Source organism: Equus caballus, chromosome 7 (genome assembly GCF_041296265.1).
Source record: "Equus caballus isolate H_3958 breed thoroughbred chromosome 7, TB-T2T, whole genome shotgun sequence".
In the NCBI taxonomy this organism is placed as follows: Eukaryota; Metazoa; Chordata; class Mammalia; order Perissodactyla; family Equidae; genus Equus; species Equus caballus.
In genome coordinates this window covers 29,305,413-29,319,288 of record NC_091690.1, presented here as the reverse complement: position 1 = coordinate 29,319,288, position 13,876 = coordinate 29,305,413, and the positions used below count along the sequence as shown (strand labels likewise).

General features: G+C 40.2%; 2 long non-coding RNA genes across 3 annotated transcripts in view; one reads left to right on the top strand and one right to left on the bottom strand.

Annotated features, from left to right (window-relative positions):
• Positions 1 to 33: 33 nt before the first annotated feature.
• LOC138925100 (uncharacterized) overlaps positions 34 to 13,876 on the top strand; it is an 89,224-nt gene continuing 75,381 nt past the window's right edge. For both annotated transcript variants that reach the window (XR_011440803.1, XR_011440802.1), the window contains exons 1-2: positions 34 to 154; positions 909 to 973. This is a non-coding gene — a long non-coding RNA (uncharacterized lncRNA). The remainder of the gene's footprint in view (positions 155 to 908; positions 974 to 13,876) is intronic.
• Positions 2,778 to 4,063, bottom strand: LOC138925101 (uncharacterized). The gene is made up of 4 exons (XR_011440804.1): positions 3,948 to 4,063; positions 3,588 to 3,704; positions 3,435 to 3,482; positions 2,778 to 2,919 (listed from the first exon to the last, which is right to left on the bottom strand). It is a non-coding gene; the product is annotated as an uncharacterized lncRNA (long non-coding RNA).

Here is a 13,876-nt window from a genome sequence, read left to right as displayed (position 1 = left end):
CGCCAATCAGGGGCCAGCGGCATAAGCTGATATGACGGCGAATCGCGCGACTTGGCTGCGCACGGCCCTCGGCGGTCACGTGACGCCGCGAGGTCGGGGCTCCTCCCCCGCCGCTAGACCCCGGGTGGGAAGGGTGAGCGCGAAGGTGGCGCAGGTACTGAGCGCCGGCGTGTTGGGGTTTCGTTTCTTTGCTTTTTAACGGGCGTTGACGTCTGTAGCCCAGAGTCTTGTACACGAAGCAGGTTTACCGTGTTTGGGGAGACACCCCAAGACAGGATGCTCTGCCTTCAGGGCAATAGGTGACATTTCCTTTGAAGGGAATGTCGGAGGCATTTTCCCACTCAAGCGACGGAGCCTCCTATATGTCAGACAACTGCTAATATTTCTCGTCCCGGAGACTGTCCTTTTCTGTAGTTTTTAACCGCCGGAATCTGGCTGGTAAATCAATCTATGCAAACCAAACGGGGATATCTGTAGACTCAGAGGAGTTTGCTTTTGTGTGCGAGTGTGTAGTTTTTATCTTTGTGGTTGTTAGCTTTTCTAAACTTGAACTGCAGTGGTCGCACTTGTAAATCGACCTTCCTGGGAGCCTCAGGGTGGTGGTTCTCCCAGCCCAGGCAGCAGATTTAGCATCATCTGAGAATTTACCGGAAATGCAAATTATCGGGAGCCACCCTAAAACTGCTGGATCGGAAACTCTGGGAGGGAGCCAGGAATCGGTGTTTTAACAAACCTAGAGTGATTCTAGTGCTCCGTAAACTTTGAGGACCACTGCTCTAGTGAACTTGACCAGTCAGAAGAAAATCTGACTGATGGTTCAATTTTCTTCCCTTCAAAGTGGTAAATAGGACATACTGGAAATTGGGAGATGACTAAGTTTCAGAAAGATCATTTCTATTTCCTTATAGGGCCATCAGAAGTGCTACAGTGTAAGGAGAGAAATTATTAGTCTCCAATCATTAAAAACTTCTACGTGAGTATTGTTCTAAATATCTGTGACTTGCCTCCTTTTTTTTTTTTTTAACATATAACATTATGTTAGTTTCAGGTGTACAACATAATAACTCGGTATTTCTATATATTGTGAAATTGCCTCCTGCATTCTAAATCACATTTGATTTCTTCTCCGTATTTCCTTGTTATTGTTCTTATTTCATCCTTTCATTTTTGAGATTAACATTTTTACATTCATTTCCTGGGGAAAATTAAAATGTAGTTTAAAAGGCTTTTACGTAGTACCAAGGTTCGAAATTTGTGGCTGCTGTAGGGTAAAGCTTGCGTATGTGGTTTCTTTTAGTGCACAAATATATTTTCTACCCTTACTTGAATTAATTAATTTCACATTAAAAAAACAACAACAGACTTCCCTTGAAGTCTTGAGTGGGAAATCTGACATTGAAATTATAAGCAAACTTCAAATATAATATTCTGAATAGCTAGAATTTTATCATTGACTATGTACTAGTGGTCTTTTGGGACTTATTGGTTCCCAAGTTTTGAAAATGTGCAAGTTGCTCCTGGGAACTCATAGTAGAAATAAATTAATCCCAAGAGAACAGTCTTTTAAAATTTTAATTAATTTTAAATGTATGAATAGAGTATCCCGGGATGCAGCTTTTTCATAGGCTTTCTCTGTGCAGGAACAATGTTCAGGATAATTTTTTTTATTCATTATTTGCAAAGTTCTATAAGCTACAATACCTGCCTACATGTCTGGTTGGGACATAAATATGTGAACAGGCCATTCCATCATTTATTCACTAATTATGGAATAGCTGATAAGAGCCAGGCACTGTTTTAGGCACATGAGATACATTGGTGATCAAGAGAAATAAAGTCCCTGCTTCATGAAGCTTGTATGCTGGTGGAGAAGTCAGAAGACAGATAGATAGGTAATACAATGTCAGTGTTAAATGCTATGAAGCAAACAAAACAAAGAAAAGAGTAAAGTGATCAAAACTGATGAGGGCTGTTCCTTTGGACAGCATGGTCAACTTCTCTGAGTGGGGGAACGTTTGACCCGAGTGGGGTGAGGGGACCTCATTTACTTGGAAGATTCTAAACTGAGATTGAGAGTCTGACTGTTTTTGATGAGCTGGTGGGGTCACTGGCTCACAAACATCTATTTGCATGAATTTACTTTTTAGGGGGAAAAGAGTATTCAAGAGAAAAGTAGGGGCACAAGTGTCCAGAAGCAGATCATAGGAAGAGAAGGTGTCTATTCCTCAACCTGGCCCCATGTATTAGGTTTCAGCTTAGGGCATGATGCTTAACATTTTAGGGATCAGAGGTCCCTCTGAAAATTAGATGACAGCTGTGGTCTCTGTCCCTAGAAAAGTACATTTGTGCGTACAGTAGAAGCTCTGCCTAACCACTATCCACTTGAGTAATGTTCTCAATTCCCTTTCTGAGTTATGCCATCTGATCCCTGAGAAATGCTGAAGAGTCACAGCAAGGACCCCCACTTGGGTTCACCCCTGCATATCTGCTTTCAGCAGATGAGGGAATGCTTACCAAGAGTCAGTTGTATTTGTTTCCAAGCTATTTATCCATTGTACTGCTCATAACTATGTAATTAAATTATGTAAATTGGTAAAACTTGGGTCTACAAAGAAAAACAGTTGTTGTTTCTATGAAAACCGAGAAGAATGCTTTGGAAAGACCAGATAAAGATGAGTGCTAATAAAAATAGCCATTGAATTAGGTGTAGGCAAGGTAAAGTTATAAAAGATTAGAGGAATTTTTTTTTTAAAAGATTTTATTTTTTTCCTTTTTCTCCCCAAAGCCCCTCAGTACATAGATGTATATTCTTCATTGTGGGTCCTTCTAGCTGTGGCATGTGGGACGTCGCCTCAGCGTGGTTTGATGAGCAGTGCCATGTCTGCGCCCAGGATCTGAACTGACGAAACGCTGGGCCGCCTGCAGTGGAGTGCGCGAACTTAACCACTCGGCCACGGGGCCAGCCCCTAGAGGAATTTTTTGAAGCCCCGAATCTAGTAGGATTCTGCGTTTAATTTGCTTTGCAAGGGTCTTTGTCTCCGCTTCAAACAGAATGAAACTGAAAATCCAAAGCAAAGCACTAGGGGTATAGTTTATGTAAGAAAGACTACCCTGAACTCCAATCAGAGGAACATACTCAAAAGAAAGGCCTCAATGACTCGGCAATAAATATTTAGGGAAAAATAGAATTCTTAAGGTACATATATTGATAAGGATGTAAGTTAGCCTTCATGTGACAGAGACTCAAAATAATAGGAGTTTACTCCAGAGAAAAGTTTATTTTTCTTTCATGTAAAAGTGTTAATTAGGGCCAGCCCTCACAGCCTAGTGGTTAAGTTCAGCACACTCTACTTCAGTGTCCTGGGTTTGGTTCCCGGGCACAGACCTGCACCACTTATCTATCAGTGGCCCTGCTGTGGTGGTGACTCACGTACAAAAAGAGGAAGATTGGCAGCGGCTGTTAGCTCAGGGCAAATCTTCCTCTGTGGGGGAAAACAAAAGTGTTAATTAGCATAGTTGTCTGTGATAACAAATAAACTCCAAAATTATAAAGAGTCAGATACAATAGAAATTTATTTCTCACTCACATAGCAGTGCCAGTGGATGATCCTGGGCAGTGGGTGGCCCTCTTCCGCATGGTAACTCAGGGATCCAGTCTTGTCCATCTTGTAGCTCCACCATTATCCTAATTTTCCCTGTCTTAACTAGAGAAATAGGAAAGAGGGTATGGAGTATGCATACTTTTTTTTAGCCTTGGTCTGGAAATCGCACACATCACCTCTCATGTGCTCTTGGCTGCAGCTCAGTCACATGGCCACATCTAACGATCAGGGAGGCTGAGAAATTTGGTCTTTATGCTGTAGTCTATTTGTCTAGCTACAACCAGAGTTTCTATTACTGTAATAGTTATCTATTGCTTTCTAACAAATTACCCCAAAACGTGGTACCTTGAAACAGTAAATGTTTACTTCACAGTTCCTGTGGATCAGGAATCTGAATGCAACTTAGCTGGGTCCTCTGGCTCTGGATCTCGCAGAAGGCTGCAGTCATCTCAAGGCTTTGTTTGGGGAAGATCATTTCCAAGCTCACTCAATTGGCTGTCAGCAGCCTCAGAAGATCTGCTTCCTTGCTCACTCACAGGGCCATTGGCAGCCATCAAGTCCTCACTGGCTATTGCCAGGGAAATTGGTTTCTTGCCATGTGGCCCTCTCCACAGAGCAGCTCACAACATGGCAGTGTGGTGAGCGAGAAAGTAAGAGAATGAGCAAGACACAAGCCAGAACTTTTTTGTAACCTAAGCCCAGAAGTGACTTTTGCTGTATTCTGTTTGTTAGAAGCAAGTCACTGGGTCCAGCCCACACTCAAGGGGAGGGTTTTCCACAAGGGCATAAACACCGGGAGGCAGGGATCCTGGGGCCTTATGTTAGAGGCTATCACAATTACTCAATGACAGAAGGGAAAAACATGTTGGGAAACAATCAGCAACCTCTCCCACTGTATTTGTGTTTCAGTTTTTGGTGATTCTTTACTTTAATAAACTTCTGTAATTAACCAAGCAATGCCAAATATGTTGGATAATAGTATTAGCTAACATTTAGCAAGTATCAGGCACTATTCCAAGTACTTTGTGTGTTATTAACTCCTTAAATCCTTACACCAACCCTTTGAGGTAGGTGTCATTGTTTTTGTCCATTTTACAGCCAAAGAGATTGAAGCATAGGGCATTTAAGTAACTTGCCCAAGGGCATGCAACTTGTAAGAGGGAGTGGAAGAATTGTGAGTTCATCCTGTCTGACCAGTGGGTAAATTGGCCGTGTATGAGTGTTGGGCTCTGGTCCCTCTAACCCTCCTGGATGGTTTTTTCCCCCAGGCCTTGTGTGGTTTCTTTGAATACGGATGCTGATCAAGGAGGACGCTCTACAGATCTCTGGGATTCTCTCTCTGTGCATCTCTCCTCTCTGGTACTCTCTCTAATGGACTCAAGCTGCCTTGGTCTCTCTGTGCTCTCAGCTCTGTCTCATCAGTTCAGGGAGTCCACTGGGCTTCTCCTTTAGTTCTCTGTCCCTGCCCTGCAGTGTAGAAACTCTCTCAGGGCAGTAAATGGGGCGTCGCTGGGCTCGTTCATTTGTTTCCATTTCTCAGGCAGCACTGTCCTTCTTTGCCTGATGTCCAGTGTCTTGAAAGCCTTTCTTTGATGTACTTTGTTTTAGGCAGGAGGATAAATCTGGTCCCTCTTAGTCCATCTTAAAAGCAAAAGTCAGAACTCGTATTCTAAGCACTTTCCTATACTATCTTCTACAGCATGTAAACAAGTATATAAATTTTTCAAGAAATTTGTGGCCATCCTTATGGCCCTCTGTGGAACCACGAGCCCGTATTATGACTTTGTGGGCAGAAACTGAAGGAGAAGTTTTCCTAAAGAACTCTGTGCGTTACAGAAGCAGTGCTGCTTCAGGACGAGGTGACAAAACGAGATGCCCAATGAGAAGAGAGGCAGTCACTTCATTTCTTCATGGCACACAGCCTGACTGCAGTGCAGTGAGGACTGAAGGTCAGGCTATACCAGTTTGTAAAAATTTACTCTATTTTTATCAAAGATGTGGATGTATATCATTTAAAAATACAAATAATATATAAAAGCATATAAGGGAAAAAAAAAAAGCAGTGCCCACCTCCTAATCCTGCTCCACCCAGGTAACTGTTCTTTACGGTTGTAGCTGTATATTCTGCTGTTTACCTCTGTTAAAACAAACAACAAAAAATAATCCTGCTTGCTGTGCTGTTTGAGTGACTCTATGCTTTTCCACTTTGGAGCCCTGGGATTAGGACTCAGGGCTGGTAACAATGCTTTTACGGAAAGCCGGTGATGTGACTCCCTTAGATGGATTCTGCAGCAACAGCAGAACATAGGATCAGTCATGTACACATGGGAGGCACACCCGTAAGTTTCCAGAAATAATGAAGGGAGACTTGTGTGAGACCTACAGGTGAAGGAGTGATGCCGACCCTGATGTCAGTTTCCCTACAGTAAACCCAGCATATATGGGTTAAAACCAAAGCACTCTTTCCCTGCTTACTCCCTGGCTCCCTGGTTCCAGGGAGATAAGTGGATTCCTTATCATCTCCTCCTCTCTATGAGCAGTGTCCCAAGGCCTAACGCAGGCTGGTGGGAAAGCTCCGACCAGCAAGGCCACTGACCGCCCACCCTCCCTCTCTCCGAGAGGCCACATTCCTCACGAACCTTTAAAACCCCTCGCCTCCCCTCTTTCCAGGAGATGAGATGAAATGAAACCAATTTGAGGGCTACCTCTCGTCTCCCGGCTGATATCACCCGAAATAAAAACCCTTTCCTTGCCGTGAGCCTGGTGTTCCAATTTTTATTTGGCCCCTCTTGTGTGGCAGGTAAGGAAGCTAGGTTTGTAGGCAGTAACGGGAGCAATTGATCTGCAACATCTGAACTATGAATGTCAGTGTGTTGTCGTTCGTAACCATGGACTGGTGGGGCCTCAGGAAACTGGAGCTATAAATACAAAATACGTGCTAAAATAGAGTAGGTGCACAGAGGGTTGCTGACTTACTCTGTCTTAGGGAGTCAGAGCAGCTTCACAGCTTACACAAAGACTTGAAGGAGAAACAGAAGTTCACGGTGTCAGGTGACAGATATGACTAGAGGGTGAAGGGAATTGCCTGTGTAATGGGGACACAATGAAAGAGAAGAGCATGTTCTGGAATGTGAAACTGGAACTATAAAGCTAAAGTGGAGAATCGTTTTAGAAACAAGGCGTAAGGAGGATGGACTGATTTGTGATTTCTATTTGTTAGAATTCTTTGAGGCCTGGGGTGAATTTCTCCATGGGGGAATTTAATTTCCTTCTGCCAGGCTTCAGGGGCATTCTACTAATCCAAAATCACTCTAATTTCAGTTCTCTTTTTGAGGTTTTTCATGCCAAGATGACAAGGATTTGGCCCGAGGGCTGGTTTCACTTCTAAATTCTTGTCAGTGCCTTCCTTCCTTTTTTTTCAAACCAGTGTTTGAATTTATTTATTTACTTTTATAGTCCCCTGGGATAGGGGCAGGGGATGGTGGAAATTTTTTGGTGAAAAAGTTTATCCCCATACCTAGGTAACCAAATAATCAGAAACAGAATGAAAATCATCTTTCTCATGGAAGAGGCTGGCATTTTATTTTCTGGCATCTTATTTGCTGAGAAAACTATTTCCAATTTCTTTGCTTTATAAAATTTGGGGTAAAGGAAAGAACATGGAAATGGCTGGTCCAGATGACAGAGAGCTGGACTTTTTTTCCAGACATCTTTTACCTCCTCACTGCTTTGCTTGTCCCCAGTGAACTTTAAATGCCAGAGCTAATTTTTAGCCTGTTGCCTAGTTTAATGGCAAGAACAATAGTTTTGAAGACTTGGGTGCAGTGCCAGCATTTGTTACATATAACACTGGTAACTTTCTGCAATTCGTTCCTCTTCATAGAACTTTAGTTGCCTCCTCTGTAAAAACAGAACAATGGTACATACTGTGTTAGTTTTCTATAGCAGCCATAACAAAGTAGCACTAACTGGGTAGCTTAAAACAACAGGAATTTATTCCCTCACAGTTTTGCAGTCTGGAAGGCCAAAATCAAGGTGCCGGCAGGGCCACGCTCCCTCTGAAACCTTTCAGAAAGAATCCTTCCTGGCCTCTTCCAGCTTGGGGCGGTGGCAGTCAATCCTTGGCTTTCCTTGGCTTGTAGCTGCCTCGCTCTGACCTCTGCCTCTGTCACTACCTTGCGTTCTCCCTGTGTCTGTTCAGATTTCCTTCTTCTTATTAAGGACATCAGTCATATGGGATTAAGGGCCCACCCTACTCCAGTATGACCTCATTTTAACTAATTATATCTAATTTTAACTAATAGTGTGTGTAATTTAACTAATTATATCTGATTTTACTAATTATATCTACAACAACCCTATTTCCAAATAAGATCACACTCTGAGTGTTAGGACTCCAACATGTCTTTTTGTAGAACTCAGTGCAACTTATAACATCTACCTTCTAGGTCACTCCCTTCTCTTTGTTCCTCAAAACACATCTTACATATCTTATATACCTTAATTTTAGCACTTATCATAGTTCTAAATAAACTGTCATTGACAGATAACTTACATACAGTTAGAAACATACAATAAATGTAGATCTTGAAGAGTGATCACAAAATTAACACATGCCTTACCATCACCCAGATAAAAATAGAACCTTACTGGCACTCCTCATGTCCCCTCCTAGTCACTACTCTTCCTAATCAGAGGTAATCACTATCCTGACTTCTAATATCATAGATTTGTTTTGCCTGTTTTTGAAGTTTATATGGTTAGAATACTTTAGTTTGTATTTTTTTATCTTTTGTGTCATTTATTTGACTTTATGTTTGTGAGTTAAAGCATATTGCCGTGTGCAGGAGTTCATTTATTTTCATTGCTGCATAATATTCTGTTGTATGCCTATATCATACTTATTTATCCATTACACTATTGATAGACATTTAGGTTGTTTTCAGTTTGGGCTCTTACAAATAGTGCTGTAAAGGACTTTCTTGCATACAGTTTTGGTACATATAAATATGCGTTTCTTTTTTGTATATGTCTAGGAGTAGAATAGCTGGCTCTTAGGTTTTACATATGTTCAGCTTGAGTACATACTGTCAAACAACTTTTTGAAACGGTTGTATGAATTGACATTTCCTCCGACAGTATAGATTTGCCTATCCTTGTGCCAAACACACCAGCGGCATATGAAACTTTCAGTTGCTCCAGATTCTCTTGCAGTACCTAATGCTGGGTATTATCAGTCTTCAAAATGATAACTATTCTTGTAAGTATGTAATGGTATCTTATACAGATATTGGCTTAAATTTAAACTGCCTCATTGATTAGTGGTTTTGAGCATGTTTTCTTGTTTATTGGCCATTTGAATATCTACTTTGTTAGGTGCCCATTCTGACATTTTACCCACTATATTTGCCTATTGAATTGTCTACATTAAAAAAATTACTTTTTAGGTATTCTTTATATATTCTGGAAATATTATTTGTCAATTGTATGTATTGTAGCTATATTCTCCCAAACTTGAACTTTCTTTGTCTTAATGGCATCTTTTGATATATATCTTTTGTTAGATTTATAACTAGGTATTTGGTGACTTGTATGCTATTTCAAATGATATGAGTCTTAATTTTAATGTAGTAAAATTATCAGTCTTTCTTTTATATTTGATGTTCTTGGGAGCCTATCTAAGAAATCTTTGCCTACCTCAAAACCACAAAGACAGTCTACGTTATCTTCTAAAAATGCCTTACTTTTTGCATTTCGATCCAAAGCCCACCTAAAATTGATTTTTATGTATGATGTGAAGTAAAGATCAAAATTCATTCTCTCCCCTCATGGCTATCTTACTAACCCAACACCATTTACTGAAAAAGTGTCTGTTATTCATTGCTCTGCAGGGTCATCTTTGTCAATAATCCAAGTATCCAAATTTATGAGGTCTGTTTCTGGACTCTAATTTATTTAATTGCTGCTTCTAACTATTCTTTTTATTTTTTTTAAGATTTTATTTTTTTCCTTTTTCTCCCCAAAGGCCCCTGGTACATAGTTGTGTATTCTTCGTTGTGGGTCCTTCTAGTTGTGGCATGTGGGACGCTGCCTCAGCGTGGTTTGATGAGCAGTGCCATGTCCACGCCCAGGATTCGAACCGACAAAACACTGGGCCGCCTGCAGCAGAGCGCACGAACTTAACCACTCGGCCACGGGGCCAGCCCCCGAACTATTCTTTTTCTTTTTTTTTTTTTTGTTCTCTTTTTTTTTTTTTTAATTGAGTTATTGATAGGTTACAATCTTGTGAAATTTCAATTGTACATTAATGTTTGTCAGTCATGTTGTAGGTGCACCACTTCACCCTTTGTGCCCACCCCCCACCCCACCTTTCCCCTGGTATCCACTAAACTGTTCTTGGTCCATAGTTTTAAATTCCTCATATGAGTGGAGTCATACACAGATTATCTTTCTCTTGCTGGCTTATTTCACTTAACATAATTCTCTCAAGGTCCATCCATGTTATTGCAAATGGAATGATTTTGTTCTGTTTTGCAGCTGAGTAGTATTCCATCGTATATATGTACCACATCTTCTTTATCCATTCGTCTGTTGATGGGCACTTAGGTTGCTTCCACGTCTTGGCTATTGTAAACAGTGCTGCAATAACCATTGGGGTGCACAGGACTTTTGGGATTGCTGACTTCAGGCTCTTTGGATAAATACCCAGTAGTGGGATGGCTGGATCGTATGGTAGTTCTATTTTTAGTTTTTTGAGGAATCTCCATACTGTTTTCCATAGTGGCTGCACCAGTTTGCATTCCCACCAGCAGTGTATGAGGGTTCCTTTTTCTCCACAACCTCCCCAATATTTGTTGCTATTAGTTTTAGATATTTTTGTCATTCTAACGGGTGTAAGGTGATATCTTAGTGTAGTTTTGATTTGCATTTCCCTGATGATCAGCGATGATGAGCATCTTTTCATGTGCCTATTGGCCATCAGTATATCTTCTTTGGAGAAATGTCTGTTCATGTCTCCAGCCCATTTTTTGATTGGGTTGTTTGATGTTTTGTGATTGAGTTGTGAGAGTTCTTTATATATTAAGGATATTAAGCCTTTGTCAGATATATGACTTGCAAATATTTTTTCCCAGTTAGTGGGTTGTTTTTTTGTTTCAATCCTGTTTTCATTTGCCTTGAAGAAGCTCTTTAATCTGATGAAGTCCCATTTGTTTATTCTTTCTATTGTTTCCCTTCTCTGAGAAGGCATGGTGTCCGAAAAGATCCTTTTAATACTGATGTCAAAGAGTGTACTGCCTACGTTTTCTTCCAGAAGCCTTATGGTTTCAGGTCTCACCTTTAGGTCTTTAATCCATTTTGAGTTTATTTTGGTGAATGGTGAAAAAGAATGGTCAATTTTCATTCTTTTACATGTGGCTTTCCAGTTTTCCCAGCACCATTTGTTGAAAAGACTTTCTTTTCTCCATTGTATGCCCTCAGCTCCTTTGTCAAAGATAAGCTGTCCATAGATGTGTGGTTTTATTTCTGGGCTTTCAATTCTGTTCCATTGATCTGTGCACCTGTTTTTGTACCAGTACCATGCTGTTTTGATTACTGTAGCTTTGTAGTATGTTTTGAAGTCAGGGATTGTGATGCCTCCCATTTTGTTCTTTTTTCTCAGGATTGCTTTAGCAATTCGGGGTCTTTTGTTGCCCCATATGAATTTTAGGATTCTTTGTTCTAATTCTGTAAAGAATGTCATTGGGATTCTGATTGGGATGGCGTTGAATCTGTAGATTGCTTTAGGTAGAATGGACATTTTAACTATGTTTATTCTTCCAATCCATGTACATGGAATGTCTTTCCATCTCCTTATGTCGTCATCCAATTCTCTCAGAAAGGCCTTGTAATTTTCATTATATAGGTCCTTCACTTCCTTAGTTAAATTTACCCCAAGGTATTTTATTCTTTTTGTTGCGATTGTGAATGGTATTGTATTCTTGAGTTCTTTTTCTGTTGGTTCATTACTGGAGTATAGAAATGCTACTGATTTATGCAAATTGATTTTATACCCTGCAACTTTGCTGTAGTTGTTGATTACTTCTAACAGTTTTCCAATGGATTCTTTGGGGTTTTCTATATATAAGATCATGTCGTCTGCAAACAGCGAGAGTTTCACTTCTTCCCTCCCTATTTGGATTCCTTTTATTCCTTTTTCTTGCCTGATTGCTCTGGCCAGGGCCTCCAGTACTATGTTAAATAAGAGTGGTGATAGAGGGCATCCTTGTCTTGTTCCTGTTTTCAGGGGGATGGGTTTCAGTTTTTGCCCATTGAGTATGATGTTGGCTATGGGTTTGTCATATTTGGCCTTTATTATGTTGAGGTAGTTTCCTTCTATGCCCATTTTGTTCAGAGTTTTTATCATAAATGGCTGTTGGATCTTGTCAAATGCCTTCTCTGCATCTATTGAGATGATCATGTGGTTTTTATTCCTCAGTTTGTTGATGTGGTGTATCACGTTGATTGATTTGCGGATGTTGAACCATCCCTGTGTCCCTGGTATGAATCCCACCTGATCCTGATGTATGATTCTTTTGATGAATTGCTGAATTCTGGTTGCCAAAATTTTGTTTAGAATTTTTGCATCTATGTTCATCAGTGATATTGGCCTGTAGTTCTCTTTTTTCGTGGTGTCCTTGTCAGGTTTTGGTATCAGCGTGATGTTGGCCTCATAGAATGTGTTAAGAAGTGTTCCATCTTCCCTAATATTTTGGAATAGCTTGAAAAGGATAGGTATTAAATCCTCTCTGAAAGTTTGGTAGAATTCCCCAGGAAAGCCATCTGGTCCTGGGGTTTTATTCTTTGGGATGCTTTTGATTGCTGTTTCAATCTCTTTCCTTGTGATTGGTCTGTTCAAATTGTCTGCCTCTTCTTGAGTGAGCTTTGGGAGATTGTAGGAGTCCAGGAATTTATCCATTTCCTCTAGGTTATCCATTCTGTTGGCATATAGTTTTTTGTAGTATTCTCTTATAATCTGTTGCATTTCTGCAGAGTCTGTTGTTATTTCTCCTCGCTCATTTCTGATTTTGTTTATTTGAGCTTTCTCCCTTTTTTTCTTTGTAAGTCTGGCTAGTGGTTTGTCAATTTTATTTATCTTCTCAAAAAACCAGCTCTTTGTCTCATTGATCCTTTCTACTGCCTTTTTCGTTTCAATAGTATTTATTTCTGCTCTGATTTTTATTATTTCTCTCCTTCTGCTGACTTTGGGCTTCATTTGTTCTTTTTTCTCTAGTTCAGTTAGGTGTGCTTTAAGGTTGCTTATTTGGGATTTTTCTTGTTTGTTAAGATGTGCCTGTATTGCGATGAATTTTCCTCTTAATACAGCTTTTGCTGTATCCCATATGAGTTGGTATGGCATGCTATCATTTTCATTTGTTTCTAGGTATTTTTTTATTTCTTCTTTAATTTCTTCAATGATCCATTGCTTGTTCAGTAGTGTGTTGTTTAGTCTCCACATCTTTGTGCCTTTCTCAGCTTTTTTCTTGTAATTAATTTCTAGCCTTATAGCACTATGATCTGAGAAGATGCTTGTTATTATTTCAATTTTTTTAAATTTGTAGAGGCTTGCCTTGTTTCCCAACATATGGTCTATCCTAGAGAATGTTCCATGTGCACTTGAGAAGAATGTGTATTCAGCTCCTTCAGGGTGGAGTGATCTATATATGTCTATTAAGTCCAATTGTTTTAGTTTTTCGTTCAGCTCCACTATTTCCTTGTTGATTTTCTGTCTGGATGATCTGTCCATTGATGTGAGTGGGGTGTTGAGGTCCCCTACTATTATTGTGTTGTTTTTAACATCTTCCTTCAGGTCTGTTAATAGTTGCTTTATGAATCTTGGTGCTCCTGTGTTGGGTGCATAGATATTTATAAGCGTTATTTCTTCCTGATGAAGTGTCCCTTTGATCATTATATATTGTCCCTCTGTGTCTCTCTTTACCTGTCTTATTTTGAAATCCACTTGGTGTGATATGAGAATTGCAACACCTGCCTTTTTTTCCTTGCTATTTGCTTGAAGTATTGTCCTCCACCCCTTCACCCTGAGTCTGTGTTTGTCCTTGGGGCTGAGGTGTGTTTCCTGGAGGCAACAAATTGTTGGATCTTGTTCTTTAATCCATTTTGCCACTCTGTGTCTTTTTATTGGAGAGTTCAATCCGTTCACATTGAGAGTGACTATTGATGCATGTGGACTTAGTGCTGTCAATCTGTCGCTCATTATCTTGTTTTCCTGTGTTTCT